At 42.4% G+C, this 15,968-nt stretch overlaps 1 protein-coding gene and 1 pseudogene across 1 annotated transcript in view; one reads left to right on the top strand and one right to left on the bottom strand.

The window, feature by feature from the left end:
* TGFA (transforming growth factor alpha) overlaps window positions 1-15,968 on the top strand; it is a 116,685-nt gene that overhangs the window by 7,897 nt on the left and 92,820 nt on the right. The gene's annotated exons all lie outside the window — the stretch shown is intronic.
* On the bottom strand, window positions 305-873 carry LOC101553608 (low molecular weight phosphotyrosine protein phosphatase-like; annotated as a pseudogene).

The raw sequence follows: 15,968 nt of genomic DNA, 5'->3' as shown, positions 1-15,968 counted from the left end.
TCTGACTTGAAATTCCCCCTCCCTCCCTCCCTCCCTCCCTCCCTCCCTCCCTCCCTTCCTTCCTTCCTTCCTTCCTTCCTTCCTTCCTTCCTTCCTTCCTTCCTTCCTTCCTTCCTTCCTTCTTTCCTTTGTGAATCAAACATATTTACTATGCTTCTGTCAAACAAGACAACTGGTTTTGTCTGCAACTATTGTTTAAGATGAGAGAACTGAAGGCACAGCTGTGGCTTGCAAGATGAACACTGGAAATGACAAATGGAGCCCAAGGGATGGTCCCTGTGGCTGTGCCGGGCGTGGATGTAGGTCAGCTTAGCTTCTCCAAGAAAGCTCTGAAGCTTCTCAAGCACTGCTGGTAGACAGCCTCAAAGTCAAGTCATTGCCACAATAGGGCTTTTCAGAAATCATCTGTTTTTGTGAGTCAGAGCTCCTGAGTAGCTCAATTTTAGGTGAACAATTTTGAACTTGATTACTTTTCTAGGCAAATCTCTCAGATTGCTTGCATCCATACAGTGTATGTAGTGTGATGTATGTGTGTGTATATATGTGTATAGACACACATATATACACACATATACACACACACCTATATATACATATAGTCAAATGCGCTAAAGTCTTTATTGGTAATCTGTTGGGCAAGGTGACTCATGGACCTGCTATGCTTCATCATGTGCAGTTCTGCCCTCAGTGATCAGGGTTTCCTGCTTCCTACGTGAACATCGCTGCACTGTCTGTTCTCCATTTATTGGAAACATTTTGATCAGTTGCTAGTTTTCTGAAAACTATTTCTGCAGTGTGTGATGGACAGATGTTACCCAGAAACATTCATAACACCCACTTGGACACCTGCTTGGCCATCTTCCCATGCACAGAAATCCCATCTTTATCACATACTAAATAGGTGCATGGTTCCATTATTTGGAGTTTTGTTTTTAATTCATCTATCTTGCCAGTATTTACTGAGCACCCATCTGAGTTGGATTAGTTTCTAGCTGCTGGGAGTCAGCCAGAAATGAGACCCAGTCCCATTTTTCTAGGACTGAGAACTTCCGTTTTCCCCACACTCATTTGCATTAGTTTTTGCTGGTATTTAAAATCTTCCTCACAATTTTTCCTAGTGTTTTGCTAATTCTAATAATTCTTTAGTCAATTTTCTGAGATTTCACGGGTAGATGCTCATATAAAATCGAATAGTTGCCTCCTTCCTTTTAGTGTTTTTAGACCACTGCTTTTTCGTAGAGAGCTGGTTAGGAACTTAAGAATAGCATGGAGTGGCAGAGGTGGGTAGTGCACAGGAGTTACTCCTGCCTTTGTGATCAGGGATTGAACATGACAATGCTGGGGTGGGGAGTGAATCCAAGGATTGAGCTGGGATTGGCTGCATGCAATGGGTCTGGCCCCTAATAGTAGTGTTATATTTATCTTGTCTTCCTGATAATGTTTGTAGTATGTAACAAAAAGTACATGGGTGCTTTTTGGTTATCTGTATCAGTATATATATTCCCAAATACACACCTATATGCATATGCATATACATTATCATGTAAATAAAATGTGCTTTCATTACTTGCAAAAAGATTTGGCATCATGCTTTGTTTTCTTTTGTTTGAACAGGAGAAATAATGCTGTTGCTTTGTTTTTTCGAATGTTTTGAGGCTATTCTTGACTTTGCTATGTGAAAGGCATCTTGAATTCCTGGAATGCCCCCTCCTTGGCTGTATGTTACTGTTCTCCTTATATGCTACTACAGCGATTGATTCTGAAATAGTTAGGGACTTGTTTCTCTCTTGGACTTTATTACCAGCATCATGTTTGATTTCTAAAATACATTTTATTTATTTTTATTTTTATTTATTTAATTTTTTTTGCTTTTTGGGTCACACCCAACAATGCACAAGGATTGCTCCTGGCTCATGCACTCAGGAATTACTCCTGGTGGTGCTCAGGACCCATATGGGATGCTGGGAATCAAACTCGGGTTGGCCACATGCAAGGCAAACGCCCTATCCGCTGTGCTATCGCTTCAGCCCCTAAAATATGTTTTAAAATGTGTGTTTTATGCTCTAGAATAGTTGAAAGATGGAAACTACTGGTCTGTGAATGGTTGGAAAAAATATTATTTTTGAAGTTCCTGGGCCTGGCCCCCTTTTAGTCATCATTTTAAGTTTTCTATCTATCTCTTGAGCCAGTTTTGATCATTATTCCTTTTCCCCACAATCAATTTACATCTGTACATTCTAAATACAGTATATTTATAAATGACTATATTTTAATTGAGAGCTAGTCAGGTAGCTCGGTGGGCTTGCTTGCATGCTTTGCATGTGGAGGCCCAGGTTCCATCGCTGCACCAAAGGATCCCTCAGCACCACCAGGAGCAACCCCCAGGCACAGAGCAAGGAATAGCCACGTAGCATCAACAGGTATGCACCCCCCCCACACACACACACCAAATGGTTTCTTTTGCATCTTTGGCCCTGGTTAGTGTGACTTTACCAAATGTGAAATTAAATACCTTGGTCCCCAGAATAAAAGATGCATTTAAGATTTTTCCTTTCTTACTTTGGAGAGGAAACTATCACTAAAGCACACAAAGGCAATTCAAGGGAAAGTTTTGTAGTTTAAGGTATTCTCAGAAACCTGAGTTAATAGTGTATTTGCATAACTGTACATGTCAAAATTGTAGTTACATGTGTCTGGATTACAATTTCTAGCAGTGTCTATTCAAATGCTTTCTGATCATTCCTTAAGTTTTTGTTTTTTTAGGTAATAACCTCCTAATACACTGTGTCTACTAAATGGTACTATAGTATTTACAGTAAAAGTACCACCCTGCTATGTGTTGCTTTTTTGCTTTGTTTGCAAGATCAGTTTTTCCAGGTAAAAATACAGAATTCTACAAAAAGCTCCCTTACTATAGCACCGGTTCATTGGGGCCCTTACTCTTAAGGTTATAAACAATTCAACTGGGTGAGAAGAGGACAGATGTGCTTTTACTGCTCTTTCATCATCTCTTGCTGGGTCCAAGGCATTCTCTGTGTAATTACTGAACATCCAAGAGGCACAGGAGATTAACTGGCTAAATGGTACACGTAATGGGGTGGCACAAAGGCAGCCAGAGCTGATAAATGAGAGGTTTGCAATTACACCCTGCTCCCCTCCCTCTGCCAGGCCTTGGCAACCAAAAAGAAAAACACAAACTGAAGATCCTTTTCTTGCTTGAAGGAAATAGCCTAAGACCCATAACTCTGACCATTGCAGTGATTGGAAGGAATCTCTCCCTAAACTCTGGATGGACATAATCTGTCCACCTTGCTTATCACTGAGCTCAGTTGCAAACTCCAGACTAGAGTCTGGCTCACCCGGGGATGGTTTCTGGGTGATTATTTTTGCACCCAAGGAGCACATCATTGGTCAGTCTGCATGCTCACACTCCCCGCCAACAAATTTAAACAATGACAGATGTTTTTTGCACATAGCAGACCTTGGGTGTTATAATTAGGGTTTCAGGGGATGAATCATAGGTCCCTGAACCGGAATGAAAGCAAGCCCGGGGCCTGAGCATTTTTTTTTAAGGGAGGTGAGGTAAACTCATAGATCACACAGATGGGGAATCCTGGATCTAGACACACCTTAAATTCATCAAGCCCTTCCTTGGCCACAAAACAAACATACCTCTTGGGCTGGCCACTGTCTAGTCTGATTTGTGTTTACTGGACATGCTCACTCTTGGGGTCACCACTGCTCTGCATGGACCATTCATGAGCCACCCTACATCTCTGCCAACCTTGGTTAAATTTACTTATTCTTTTTCCCAAAATGGAATAGACATTAGATCTTTAGGCAGAGAGCCTCAAAATCACCTCCAAATTCCACTCACCAGAGGTATCTTCTTGCTAGGGTTAACATGTAGCGCTACCAGATTTTTTTCTGCATATTAAGGGATTTGTTGATTCACTTTTCTTCAGAGATGGCATTTAGTGAGTCTCCTTTTTAAAAGTTTCCTTTTTACTTTCTGTACATATAAGAAGAAACATTTTGTGACAAATGTGTATCTATTAACCTTATTTTTTTAATGACTATTACGCGTTCCATCACACAACTCTCACATTGTTTATTCCATTCTTCATTGATAAAGTATAGGTTGCTTCAGATTTTTAAGTATGTAAACCCAAAATGAAAATCCTTGCTTCTAAGTCATTACTAAAAATTAAGTGTATTTAATCATATTAATTGATAAACATGATTAGCAATTAAATTATTTTCTATGGTTAAATACCCAGAATTAGATTATAGAAGGCATACACTTTTTAATCTCTTAATTTGTTTTTGCAGTTTTCCCCCTGAAAAGGCATACAAATGTGTGTTTCTCTCACCTTTGTGTGAATACTTCTATCAGGAAACGTGTATGATGAATATTACCATTTTTCAGACTTTTCTAATTCTGTTAGAAAAGGGAATCTTCTTTGTAATCCTTTGTTTAGAAATCTAAAGTTTGGTGCAATTGAATTTTTTGGTTTGAATTTCTTTTCTTGTGAATTGCCTTTTTCTGTCCTTAAACCTATGCTTGGGGTAGGTCAACTATTTTCTTATTAATTTCTAATCAGAGTTTTAAAGATACACCACAAATATTTTCTTTAGTTTTCTTTTTATTGTATATTGTGTTTGAACTTCCCGAGGTATGGTTTTATTTAACTTTTAAGGACTTAAAAGCTGTTCTTTATTTTCTAAACCTACTTTTGTCTTTGGGCTAGAAAAGAATTTACTATTACTCTCTGATCTCTCACTATAAATAACTTTTATATTGTTACTTTTCATATGTAATTTCAGTTCTTCAGCACTATACTTTGGTGTAAGATGTGAGCTATGAATCTAACTTACTTTTTTGTTAAATAATGACCCAGTTTGGGGCTGGAGTGATAGCACAGCGGGTAGGTGGTAAGGAGTTTGCCTTGCATGCAGCCGACCCAGGTTCGATCCCCAGCATCCCATATGGTTCCCTGAGCACTGCCAGAAGTAATTCCTGAGTGCAGAGCCAGGAGTAACCCCTGTGCATTGCTGGGTGTGACCCAAAAAGCAAAAACAAGAACAAAAATAATGACCCAGTTCTGACTCCCTGTGATGAATAGTTCTTCTCTATTCACAGATTTCATCCTACTTTTGTTCCTTGATACGTTCCTAGGAGTACTTTGGTCTGTTTGTGGAGTCATCTGCGATGCATCCTGTCAGGAACCATTCTTTTGGGCTGGGTATATGTCATTACCCCCAAGCAGTTGTGACAGAAAATATTGAGAACTCAGCAGCAATATGCAGTTTTTGTGACGAGATTTCTACTTCCCTCTTGGGGATGGTGTTTTGGAGGAAGAAATAGTGCTGGTGGTGGAGGAAAGGAACACTTAGGAAGTTGGTGGAGAGAAGAACTATGTTTCAGTCCTTTCTCAGGGGAGAAAGGAGGACTTCACCTCATTCCTCACTGTGGTGGAATTCCAATAGGCCTGGGTCTCTTCATTACTGAAGCTGTGTCTCTCCAGCCTGCTGTCCTGCTCTTTCTGAGACTGAGTTTTGTGGGAATGAGGGCTCTGGAGGTCTGCAGAACTCCACATGGAATTCTGCCTTACTGGATCTCTTTGTGTGCGTCTCTCCAATGGATATCACGGAGGAGCAAGTGGTGGTGCACTGCATTCTCATACAGGCCCAAACTGACAGATCTCCCTGGAATAGGCACCCAGTCAGCAAAGTGGAATCAAACTAGCAAGTCACAATATTCTTTTCATACCAAACTCATATTTTAAAAGCAAGGCTGAAATATCAAAATTGGATGTTAGGGCATAATACTTCTGAACATTGTGATTTTTTTCTCTTTTCATTATTAAAATTTGTGACCCCCAACTCTAGAGGAATATGTGTGAGTTCCTTATTTTTTTTTTGGGGGGGCCACTAAAGTGAAAAGTTTGAGAATATTACTGGTTTTCAAATAGCACTGTAGCACTGTCATCCCCTTGTTCATTGATTTGCTCCAGCGGTCAACAGTAACGTCTCCATTGTGAGACTTACTGTTACTGTTTTTTTTTTTTTTTGGTTTTTGGGTCACACCTGGCGATGCACAGGGGTTACTCCTGGCTCTGCACTCAGGAATTACTCCTGGCGGTGCTCAGGGGACCATATGGGATGCTGGGATTCGAACCCGGGTCGGCCGTGTGCAAGGCAAACGCCCTACCCGCTATGCTGTCGCTCCAGCCCCTACTGTTACTGTTTTTGGCATATCCAATACACCACGGGTAGCTTGCCAATCTCTGCTGTGTGGATGGGATACTCTAAGTAGCTTGCCGGGCTCTCTGAGAGGGACGGAGAAATCAAACCTGGGTCAGCCGTGTGCAAGGCAAATGCCCTACCCGCTGTACTATTGCTCCAGCCCACATATATATATATATATATATATATATATATATATATATGTATATATATGTATACTTTGGGAACAGTGCTGGGAATTGAAACTGAGTCTTCTGTATGCAAAGCATACATTTAGTCCATTAATCTTCTCTATGCAAAGTCTACATTTAGATTAATGGACTAATATTTTTTCAAAAATTTTTACAACATATTTGTCACTGTTTCTGAAATGAAATTCTATTTTAAGCTAAATTACACAGGCTTACTTACTCCTTAGAACTACTACTCCTTTATGTTAAAATCTAAACTCTAGAGGCCAAAGTGATAGTACAGTGGGTAGGGTGTATGCTTTGCATGTGGTCAAGCCCAGATTTGACCCCCAGCACCCCATAGGGTTCCCCAGAGCCTGCCAGGATTGACTCAACTCTCTCCCACACACAAAAGAAACCAATTCTAAGCTCTTTGAAAACATATTCTGATACTGTTTTGGGTAATGGTACGGTGTATTAAATAAGTATAGCAAAACAATAATACAGAAAAAATAACCAAGATGAGCAGCGTCATCATTTGTCTGCTTAGTTTGGGTTTAATATGTTTTGTTTTTTCCTGAGTTGAAAAGTTATGTTGTTTATTCTATAGCATTTTCTTGTCTAATATATTCATCCAGTTCTATCTGTAGCCTTCTGACTACTGCACTTCCTGTATCCACAAACTATAATACACTTTATTTTCATTTTTATGTAGTCAAAATATGATTATCTTTTCTTGATATTTATTTTTTGATCCATAAATTATTTAGAAATGAGTTTTAAGCTCTGGTGTTTAGGGACTCTTCAGTTTTATTTTTGTTACCTATGTTTTTTAACTTCATTAGGATCTTAAAGCAGATATCAAATTATTTCTATTCTTTTAAGTGTCATAATGTGTTTGGTAGCCCAGAATGTGGTCTATCTTGGTGAATGTTCAGTGAGTTTGAGAATGCTGTGTGCTCTCCCCATGTTGGAGGAAGTAGTCTATAGCTGTCAGTTATAGCCAATCAATTGATGGGGTTGCATTTAAATGCCCTGATTTTCTACCTGCTGGATCTGCCCATTTCTAAGAGTGTTGGATCTCCAGCTATAATGGTGGTTTCAGTTGCTTCTCTCCTATTAAGAAGCACTTTCTTCTTATGTTTTAATGTTCTGTTGTTAAGTATATGCATGTTAGATATACCTCATCATTGCTTAGTGATATGGAAGCCAGTTCAAAGTCTCTGAGTGCTATGTCATCACTGGTGAACTCTATCCCCGTACGGTATCTATAGTAGATGTCAAACTTCTTTCCTTTGTGAATGAAAAGTTTCAGTAAGGCTTTCTTCTTGACTTGGTTAAGCAGAACTCTGCTCTTTTTAAATGTGTGGTGAGAAAACATGCCAAAGGCATGAGTCCAATCCCTGGATTTGTGCACTAGTAGGATCGTGATAGCAGGACCTCAGTCCTTTGATTGAGGCCATCATTTCAAATACTCTCCCTTTTTTTTTTTTAACCCTCTGTAGGGTGTAGAAGACTTAAGCCAATGGACTGGTTATGCACCAGTGAACCACTTGAAAGAGATTTATGCTTAGGAAAACAACATCAACTCACTATGTAATGTGAGCTTATTTTCTTGTGAAGCTCTCTTTCCCCTACTGTGGAACAGAGGAAAAAATAAACACAACAGCCCTTTCAACTAAATTGGACTCTTTGGATTTCAGATAAAAGGCAGCACATTTTCCTTTTAACAATAACAACCGAGGCATTTGGAGTGTCTCAGCTGTCATCCCATGTCGAATATATCCAAGTGATCAAATAGTAGTTGTAGTTTTTGTGAACAGAGCCTCATGTAACATTTGGTTCTTAATTTGCCCACAGTAGCTACTTAATTCACCTAATGCTGCATTAGAGACTCAAAATCGAATTAAAGGAAAAAAATAAGATCTCTCATCTCAAAGTGAGGTGTGCTAATTATTTGGGCTATTAATTATGTACAAGGTATTACTCACCTTAGCAAACATTTAACTGTTTTATAATAATAATCTGATAATTATTTATCAGATCCTTTGCTAGGTTTGGGAATATCAATAACATAAAGGTTCATAGCCCAACCCTTGCCCCAGCCCCTGAATTCCATGTAGCTGGTGGAGAAGTGGACACAGATTTCAAAAGTGCTTCGAGATGCAGTGTGGCTCAGTAGAAGATTTTTGGTGACACCGAGCGCATCTTTTCACACGGATGATGGTGATCCCTTGTAATAGGGTCAGGCACATGCTCATTTCTTTGCCACCTTCAGTGTTGTACAGACTCCTTTAAACCACCAAGTGGGTCTAGAAAACGAGCTGTTTAACCCCATTTGGCAGGGGAAGAAACTGAGGCACAAGAAAGTTAAGTAACTTGCCTGAGCTTCCATCACTAAGAAGTGGCAGAACAGGCATTTGAGCCCAGAAGTTTTGCCCTGCCATCCTGGCCACCCTGCACATCAGCATCAGTGCTCATCCAGGAAGGCTGGACAGGCTGCCCAGAGTTCTCCACATGTCAGGTTGCCACTTGGTAGCAACCATACCTGGCTAAATTGAATCAGGCTGCCAGACAGGCATGCCCCTAAATATTGACCACAGCGCCAGCCTTGTTCATGCTGTTTAAAAGGTGTAAGGTTGCTTCCCATTGCCGTGAAGTCATGTCCCAGACAAGCTTGGGAGAATGCTTCCTTCCCTCCTTCAGTCAAGAGTTCGGGTCTTCAGAAGACAGGCGGTGGCGTGTGGTGTGTTATTGCCATAGTGTGTTGTGCCCAGATGGAAGCCAGTTTGCCTTTCTCTCATGGGGACAGCGCGTGCAAGGCAAGTGCCTCAACCCCTGTGCGGTCTCTCTGGCTCTCAGTGCTTGCTGGAGAGGACCAGCTCTGCTGTTGATGCAGGCAGCCTGTCCCGCTCATCAGCTTCACCACCCCTCACCCCAGTGCTAATGGCAGCACCTCCCCTGCGAACGCTTCCCCCAAATAATAGCGAAGAAATGGAGTCTTTAACACTTTCACTTCTAACACTTTTAGTTCTTCACAGCCCAACTAAAGATAGAATCTGTGTTAGCACATTTGCTAATAGCTGGCTTACTTTCAGATCTTCACCCCCAGACTTCAGCAATGGCACGAACCCACCAAACACAGCCATTTCCGTTGACTTGACTTGCTAGAAACAGCAGGGCTCAGGGATTTTCTTTGTTTAGCTGACAGCATTTTCCATGGCCTTTGCGTCCCTGATTGTTTAACATCTGGATCTCTAGACTTTGGGTTTTTTTTGGTTTTTTTTGTTTGCTTGTTTGGGGGGCCATGCCCAGTGATATTCAGTGACTACTCCCCTGTGGTGACTCCTGGTGATGCTCAGCAGACCATGTGATGCCAGGGATAGAACCAGGGCTATTAGAAATCAAAGTTTGGTGCAATTGAAATTTTTTGGTTTGAATTTGTTTTCTTGTGAATTTATTTTCTTGCAAAGTGTGTGCCTCAGCCCTTGAGTTGTATGTTCAGCTTTGGGTTCCCAGTTTTGAATATTGGGCTACATCTGCACTTTCCACATATATATATATGTATATATTATATATATATATATATATATATAGTTTTGGGTATTGGGCTACCTCTGCACTTTCCACATAAATATATATATGTGGAATATATATATATATAAAATATATATATAGTTTTGGGTATTGGGCTACATCTGCACTTTCCACATAAATACACACACACACACACACACACACACACACACACACACACACATATATATATACATATATATCTCAAAAGTGATTTTTCTCCCTTTAGGTAGAAGTAAAGCAGTTCATGGGCAGATAGCGCCTTGTTACGAACACATCAAACAGCCAGTGGGACAGATCTCTCTTGCAAGAGATTTGTTAATGTCTAAAACATGGGGAGCGGAAGGCGGAGGGGAGTTTAAAATTCCCCAACCATTTTTAAAAGATCTTATTGGATAATCCTTTTCTAGAACATCCTCCTTAATTTTTTTTGTAAACTCAAATTTCTCACATCTGTTTCGCTTCAAGCATCCAGCATCTGCCACCCACCTTCCCATGCCCCCCGCCCCTCCCCCCCACACATACAGTTTGACTAGTTGGTAATTGTGTATAAGCCCATCCTGCTGGCCCACCAGGAGGAAAAGATGTTTTAGGGAGCCAGGATACAACTCTCTCCCAAGATTGAAGCACGCAGATCAGTCTTGTAACAGTCCTGTTCTCCGCGCGGCTGGCCTCTCGGCACTTGCCACGGGCTTCTCTGCCCTGCTCCACGCTCCCTGGGTCTTCACTGGCCTTTCCTAATCTCTCGGTGACCCACAAATCTAGCATCTCCTCCTCCGACTGACACTTTATCACAGTAACATTCAAGAGGGAAAAAAGAAAGGTGTAACTTTTGCAGAAAGAGCAAAGCCTGGGAGTCTCAATTTTTTTTTTTCTTTTGAGCTTAGAGCTCAGAACCCAAGGAAGCAAAGTTGGATGGAGCAAGTGAATGGCAACAAGGCTAAGAGCCTGAGCGGCCTAAACCTCCCCGTTTCCCAGCAGGAAAGGAGATAAATGTGCCCAGCCGCTCATAGATGGGCTTCACCTACGAACCAGGGAAAGGCACTTTAAAGCTGTTTGCGGTTCTCCTGTGAGAGGAACCGCCTGCAGCAGGGAGAGGGTTCTGCCCCAGTGGGTGACTGTTCGCAGGCCAAGGATGGAGACGGTCTGTCTGAGTGGCAGCTCGAGCCAGATCCCTGCAGGCCTGCCCTGCGCACCGGCTCTTTATCTGAGCTCCCTGCCTCGAGAAGTGAACCACGGGGGCGGGTGGTGGAACTGAGTTTTTTTTATCCCAGACATTAGGATCTGAGTCGAGTCTTCCTGGAGCAACACTGCCTGCAGCAGGGTAGGTACCAGCTGCCCTTGTGATTGGGTCTCACCCCCTTCTCTGTGCATGGCCTTGGCCCCAAAGGCTGGTCCTGGCCCAGCCGAGAGAGAGGCCTCAGGGGGCCATGATGTCATCGGACTTCACTGCCAAGGAAGCAAACGTGGGCAAACGACCTCACTTTTTGGCCTTGAAGATAAAGTCATTAAATTAACTTTTGTGAAAAAGCATGTGTTGGTTCCCAAATGAGATAGTTAGAAAGAAGTCAAGGGGCCAGGCGGGTGATAGCAGAGGAGGTAAGACCCGGACAGCCCTGGTTTGATTCCTGACACTGTGGACGATCGCCTGAATACCACCAGGGGTCACTCCTGAATGCAGAGCCAGGTATAGCCCCTGCGCACCACGGGATGTGGGCAAAGCAAAAAGAAAAGTTTAAAAGTAGTAGAAGAAAGCATTGAAGAACCTAGATTATCCTCAGTGACCTACTTGCTGTTCTGGGTTTTTGTCCACTGAGCTTCTTTTCTAAGGAGTTCCATTTATCATGATGTTCACCTGGGCGGTTTATCACCTGATAATCTACTTTCAAAAGTGTCACAGGTAGAAATAATCTGAAAATCTAGTCTTGTTTACTTAAAAAAAAAACCTTTTGATTAATGAGTTGGATAAATTAGCACAAGCAGTTGATATTCTTAGGTTGTCTCCCATACACCAAGGGGGTATTTCTGGTTGACTTCTTGTCAAATATCAAATAGTATCTCTGGTTGGCTTCTTGTCAGATGACAACGTGTGTGTGTGTGTGTGTGTGTGTGTGTGTGTGTGTGTGTGTTGGGGGTGTGGGGGAAAGCTTGTATTATATAGAGAATTTTCACTTCTCTATATTCCATTGATTCCATGGATCTTTTATTCCAGTTTTCTTCTTGCCCTTGTTCTCAGCCTCTGCGGAGCTTTGTGCAATACCTAATCTTTAATGGCCGACCAATACATTTTATTGATGAAAAGTAATTTATATGCGGTCCACTTCTCTTTCCCTAACCCTTCCTCCCTCTCCCTCTCAAAACACCATTGACATGACAGCAGACTTTTTTTTTTTTAGTCTAAATTATGAATAGCTTCGTCTTGTAGGCCAACTGTCATCATTGAAAAGTGACTGGAAGGATTTAGAAGTTCTATAGAAATTCAGTGTGAAAAAGTACTGTGATCAATTGGTAATGTCTGCTGTGGGCTAACTGTAGAGGTTGTGTGCCATGCACTTGCACTCCTGTTTGAGATATGAGGGGCACTTTTCTTAATAATGAGAAAACATATAGTTCCAAAGAACTAAAGATGTATCCACTGCCGTTGTTTATGTGCCTTTCAAACAAATACAGTACTCTGATTTTTTAAAGGTACTGTCAACCTAGTACCACATCCATGTATAGGACCCACTGAGTCCTGTTAAGCTGGACTAGCATGTCAGCAAGGCAGGGAGCCCAAGAGAGTTTTGACAGACATGTCTTGTCATCATTTGGAACATCATTTGCCTCCCTTCTGAAAAAGCAGGAAACCTCAGATAAAAGCTGGTTGATGAATCTCCGTGTTTGGCCCTCACTGAGTGGTTAGCACATGCGTCCTGGCTGCCTCCTAGACAGAAGGACCCCTGACTTCTACCTTTCCTAGAGGGAAAGGCCCCTTGCCCTGGAGATGTGGCCTATATTTCTGGTCCTACCTCTGCAGCTCCCTCTGTGGGGTGATCTCCTCTTGCTCTTGCTCTCTTACAGTGGGGTATGTGGTGGAGAGGAGGGAACTGGGCTGTGCTCACAGTGGGCATGGGAGGCTGCTGTGGTGGCAGGACCTTGGGGACAGAGAAGCCCAGAGCATAGTCTCTGTGTCTGTGCATTTCTAGCCTCTGTGCTCTGGTCACAGGTTCATCAGAGCCTGTTCACTTGGCTCTTTGGGGCCCCTCACTTCTGAGTCTGATTTATCATCGTATCCTACTCACTAGGCCAGTCTGCAGGGGATAGTGTGTGCCTAGTGACTAGAATAAGATGATGAAAGAATCCAAAGAAATAGGGTAGTGGCCTAGAGCACCTACCTGGCACCCTTGCAGCTCATGGTCATGAGTCCAAGTCCCCTGTGTCCCATATGAACCAGGCATGATACTGGCAGATCTACTGTTTAAGCCTGTGGTCCCTGGTGTCCCCTTACCCCTGCCCCCCCCCAGAACACACAAACACACAAAATACTCAGAAAGCAATGGGCACAACTATAGTCATCGGGAAGCTAACTCACCGGGTGTTGAATTTATAGCTTGTAATTTGATGTGTTTCCTCTGAACTGGAATTCCTAGGAGCCATCTGGAGATGATCAAGGGCATACCTTACTTCCAGTTTGCAGTACCCTAAGGAACCTGATAAACAGTGTGCAGAGCCTGGAAGGGAACTGTTGAGAAAGTTCTTTAAGATGTGTGACAACTCTAGGACCAAGATGAGATTAACTTGGGTGCATTTGACTCTTACAGCTCTTGAGCCTGCCAGTCGGTTTGGTGAGGCCTGTATTCTTATGTATATATTTTAGTTTTCTGAGGGAGAAAGGTCTTTGATGGGAAAGGTTTTGAAGATGCAGGCATTTGACTTGGTTTTGGGAAAGGTAGAGATGGGGTCAAGAGGGGAATTCCCTGAAGGAAGGTGCTTGGTAAGCCTTTCATGGTCAGTCCTTCCAAATCCAGAGAATCTTATCAGCATCATTTCTACTATCTTCTGACATCTGAACATCCATCTTCCCCTGAGGCTCTCTCATTCGTTCCTCACCTGGACTCTACAGGCATCTATCTCTGTCTCATCCTTTTCCAGGGCCCAGTCTTTATTTTTTAAATTTTTAATTGAATCACCGTGAGCTACACTTACAAAGCTTTCATGTTTGAGTTTCAGTCATACAATGATCGAACACTTATCCCTCCTCCACTGTGCATTTTCTATCACCAATGTCCCCAGCATCCCACCCCTCCCCCTGCCTCTATGGCAGACAGTGTCTCTCTTACTTACTCTCTCTACTTATGGGCATTATGGTTTGCAATACAGTAATTGCTGTATTGCAATTAAAAAAAAAACATGATGAGAGGCCATCATGTTTGGTCCTTTATCTACTTTCAGCACACATCTCCCATCCTGAGGGAGCCCTTCAACCATCATTGACTTAGTGATTCCTTCTCTATCCCAGCTGTTTTCTCCCCCAGCTCATAAGACAGGCTTCCAACCCTGGAGCAGTCTCCCTGGCCGTTGTCTCAATTGTCCTTGGGTGTTAGTCTCATATTTTATATTTATATTCCACAAATGAATGCAGTCATTCTATGTCTATCCCTCTCTTTCTGACTCACTTCACTTAGCATGATATGCTCCATGACCATCCATTTATAAGAAAATTTCATGACTTCATCTTTCCTAATGGCTGCATAGTATTCCTTTGTGTTAGATATACCAAAGTTTCTCTAGCCAGTCGTCTGTTCTTGGGCACTCGGGTTGTTTCCAGATTCTGGCTATTGTGAGCAGTGCTGCAATGAAGCAGATGTCATTTCTACTGTGTTGCACCATCAGGATATAATCCCAGAAGAGGTATGGAAGCTCAATGTATAGTTTTTTAAGGAATGCCCATATTTCCTAAAAAGGCTAGACCACTTGGCATTCCCACCAACAATGAAAGAGAGTCCCCTTTGTCCCCATATCTATACCAGCACTGGTTGTTCTTGTTCTTTTTGATGTATGCCAGTGTCTGTGGTGTGAGATGATATCTCATTGTTGTTTTGATTTGCATCTCCCAGGGCTCAATCTTGCCTCACAATGTGCTCCTGATCTCATTACCCCTCGGTGGTCGCTCATCCCTGGTTGAATTGCCAGGAGATGGTGGATACGCTTCCATTGCATGAGATGAAAAATGAAAGAATGGCAGGCATTGAGAGCACAACACAACATTCATCAGATGTTGTGCTTCTACTTCAAACCTTCCAATGACTATCAAGTTCAGAAAAAAAAACACGGGCTCCTAGCATTCCTCATGAGAGCTGTCTTCCCTCCATCTCTCCAGCCTCCTCCTTTCCCACTGCTGCCTCTTCCAGCCACACCAGCCATCCTGCTCTTGACACCTTGGACCTTTGCTTCAGCACGCGATGCTCTTTCCCCTGATGCTTATTTTTTTTTAACTTTTTTATTGAATCACTGTGAGGTAGACCATTGCAAAGCTGTTCATGCTTGGATTTCAGTCATACAATATTCCAACACCCATCCCTCCACCAGTGTACGTTTCCCAGCACCAGTGTCCCAAGGTTCCCTCCTGTCATCCCCCCACCCCATGCCTGCTGCTATGACAGGCACTTTTCTTCTCTCTCTCTCTCTCTCTCTCTCTCTCTCTCTCTCTCTCTCTCTCTCTCTCTCCCCTCCCCCCTCCTTTTGGGCATTGTGGTTTGCAATATTGATACTGAAAAGTTATCAGGAATATCCCTTTACCTACTTTTAACTCTCAAATCTTGTCCAGCATGATCATTCCCAACTGTTAGTGTCATACTGGTCTCTTCTCTATCTTATCTACCCTCAGCTCCACACACACTTGTGGTAAGTTCCAACCAGTCCTCCTAACCCCTGTTTTCCCTGGCCATGGATATTATTCTTCTATATATTTTTATATGCCACAAATGAATGCAG

Source organism: Sorex araneus, chromosome X (genome assembly GCF_027595985.1).
Source record: "Sorex araneus isolate mSorAra2 chromosome X, mSorAra2.pri, whole genome shotgun sequence".
Taxonomy (NCBI): Eukaryota; Metazoa; Chordata; class Mammalia; order Eulipotyphla; family Soricidae; genus Sorex; species Sorex araneus.
The sequence above is the reverse complement of the archived record's forward strand: the minus strand, read 5'-3'. Positions and strand labels throughout refer to the sequence as shown.